The sequence below is a fragment of the Apium graveolens genome, unplaced genomic scaffold (assembly GCF_009905375.1).
Source record: "Apium graveolens cultivar Ventura unplaced genomic scaffold, ASM990537v1 ctg6648, whole genome shotgun sequence".
NCBI classification, from domain to species: Eukaryota; Viridiplantae; Streptophyta; class Magnoliopsida; order Apiales; family Apiaceae; genus Apium; species Apium graveolens.
This window is the reverse complement of record NW_027419663.1, coordinates 16,205-19,112: the sequence shown is the minus strand read 5'-3', so window position 1 is coordinate 19,112 and position 2,908 is coordinate 16,205. Positions and strand designations below refer to the sequence as shown.

Below are 2,908 nucleotides of genomic sequence, written 5' to 3'. Positions count from 1 at the left end.
GAATTAGAAGTATAACTTAAGATTCTCTATACATTTTATTGCTCAGCTATTGAAAACATCAAGTCCCATTGGATTAGTGGCTTGCAACTCAAACTGGATGCCATCGAGTTCCCTCTTGAATCTGTCAGAGCTTGCGTAAATCATTTTGCTCCGTACCTTTTACAGTATCAGGACACCTTTGCAACCATATACACATGAGAAATAAATGAACTTAATGAAATGGAATGCAAATAAAGCAAAATTAAGACCTTGTATTTTGTACTTACCATGAATGAATAAAATTCTGCTCTTGTGTAATTCTCTAAGGTCACAAAATCATAGTCATAAACCGCATAACCGGCACCATCTTCAGGAAGGCTAGCTGCAAATCTTTGTAAGTCTCTGCTACCTCACCAAACATTACATATAATCTTCATAATTACTTCCATGTGAAACAATTTCTGCATTTCAATAATACATACTTCCTAAAAGAAACTCAATGTATAATAAGCAACCACAGGAAAAACTATTTCACAACACACATGAATAATCACTTACAGCTGGTTTAGCTCTTCTGCTAGTCCGTGGAAACAGACAAGTTCCAGCACCTCCCCAGATAACTTAAGCTACTTTTTTGGGTCTACCTCAGGATGAACAGTACAGGGGGCTCAATTCCTGAAACAGAATCTCAATCATAAAATTAAGACTGTTCTTAAACTTAAATTTCAATCAACCATCATCAGAAAGTTGCAGTATTGGGCAAACAGTAAATATTATCACTATTCTAAACCGACATTGCTCTCCAAGCTAAAAATAAAATATAAAGGTTGCAATGTTCAACACAACCTAAACTAAGTGTTTTCTGCAGAGTATAAAATTTTTCTTTCTTGGCAGTAGTTTGATCAGCAGTCATGAGACCAAAATGGATGGGTGGAAAATGTGCCCACTGATGAGTGAAATTGGTAAAAGAGAGATTTCTTTTTCATATTAGCCTAATCTTGTATCAAGAAGTCCGAACCCTGATGTATTTATAACAAGGGGATACTTATATTTAGCCAGCACTAAATGCTTCTCTGTGGCTGATATCTGGATTTGCTGCTTTGATTCGTTGAATTTCATCCCTGCATATTCACACCCACATATATCATCACAGATATATATTTATGTATGCATTTATACTGACAATGTTGTCTGATCGATACTCACTTATTAAACCGATTCTAGGCAGAGGGGACTCGATGTCTCTTCTCCAGAGCTGATACATATATAACTTAACAAAATCACATTTTTAAATTAATCTTAAGGTTCTGGCGGAAATTACAGCCATTAATAAGCAGCCTAACATCTTAAATCACCATTATTAATTTATTAGCGATTGTTTTTCTGTTTTGACGATATCTTACAAGTTATTTCTGACCTTAATTAGTTTCTCCAATATTGGCTAGATTTTAGTAGAAGTTAAAATATTAGTTTCTTCAAGAAATGATTCAAACCTTAATCTGTATATGTTTATACATGAAGATAAAGTAGAGAATAAGAACTTACAGGATGACGGGGATGAGCAAGCATAGGAAAAAGTACTCTGATGATAAGTGATTGCCTTGCCTAAACATTCATCAGAAAAAAACATTTGTGTTAGTTTTATGTATGGGCTATACAAAATATAAAGCTTATATTCACCTTACATGAACAATGACTAATTTAAACAATCAAACTTTTAATTCTATTCTTTCAAAGCAATTGACGAGAGAGTAAATGTATACATGCATCAGGAACAGAAACCGTGAACTAAAAAAAACTCACATGAGAATTTAAGGGGATCATCCCTGTTATTTTGTTATATATATTGACACATATTAGATTGGTTTGGCTATAAACTGATTTTATCTTAGCATGGCTATTTCGGGCTTTGATAGTTTGATTTATTATGTTTGGGTCCTTAGTTTGTTAGCCTGTTAGGTTATATTTGAACATGATACACATTACTCAGGCCAGGTACCAAAACAACAGGGGGTTTGCAGCCAAACCTTCACGCCGTGCCCCTGGAATTTCAGGTCCTTTAAGTCCACGAAAACTTACAGCAACAATGTACAACAACAAGAGCAGCCATGAGGTAGAATACTAATGTTCACATCTTTCATTCATGAGTGGAATAAAGATGCCCTGTACAAGACATAAGCAGTGCTAATGACAAGAGACACGTGAACTTAATTTTTGACACTCGTAAATCTACATATAATTAAAAAACCCACAATCACATACTTTTTAATAAAAGAAAAAAAACTACTCATACATCATATTACTTCATATGCTACTTAAATTAAATTATAGTAATCAAATTAAATATAGTAATTAAACAATTACTACTTAATCATAAATTTCTTCAAATATATTTTCAAACTAAAATATACTTAAAATGAATAAAAGAATGTCTAAAAATATCATGATATACACTAGTAAACATAATCTTAATAGTACATATCTACCTGATAAACAACAACAACATTCCCCCAATATTATCAAGAACAATCTACTGATTTAATTGTATTCCTTCAAACTCTAATTAAAACGATTGCAGCGGAAAGAGCAGGAATCAAGCTCAGCAGTCAGCCACTCTCCTTGTGGTATCAGAAGTTTAGCTGTTGAAGTTGAATGACAAGCATCATAACATGCCTTCAATACCCTCAAACAACAAAAGTCCATTAATCGTTGTATCAGTTCCACAGTCAATCAGGGGGCGTGTAAACAGCTACAGTCACAACATACGTGAGGGGTGGAGAGGGGTAGGGAGAGAGTAGAGAGGGTGGAGAGGGAGAGAGTGAGAGAGAGAGAGATGGAAAGAGGACCTGTGCTTGTTGGAGAGAAGCCATGGCTTGGGGATTAAGAGCAGCATTAAGGGCTTGGGGATAAAGGCACTAGCATAAAACAC

General features: G+C 34.7%; 1 long non-coding RNA gene across 2 annotated transcripts; it reads right to left on the bottom strand.

The window, feature by feature from the left end:
• Window positions 1-1,040: 1,040 nt before the first annotated feature.
• On the bottom strand, window positions 1,041-2,648 carry LOC141703438 (uncharacterized). Of its 2 annotated transcripts, XR_012567534.1 has the most exons (5): window positions 2,466-2,648; window positions 2,007-2,142; window positions 1,525-1,584; window positions 1,186-1,234; window positions 1,041-1,100 (listed from the first exon to the last, which is right to left on the bottom strand). It is a non-coding gene; the product is annotated as an uncharacterized LOC141703438 (long non-coding RNA). The 2 variants fall into 2 exon arrangements; XR_012567535.1 differs by lacking the exon at window positions 2,007-2,142.
• Window positions 2,649-2,908: the final 260 nt, after the last annotated feature.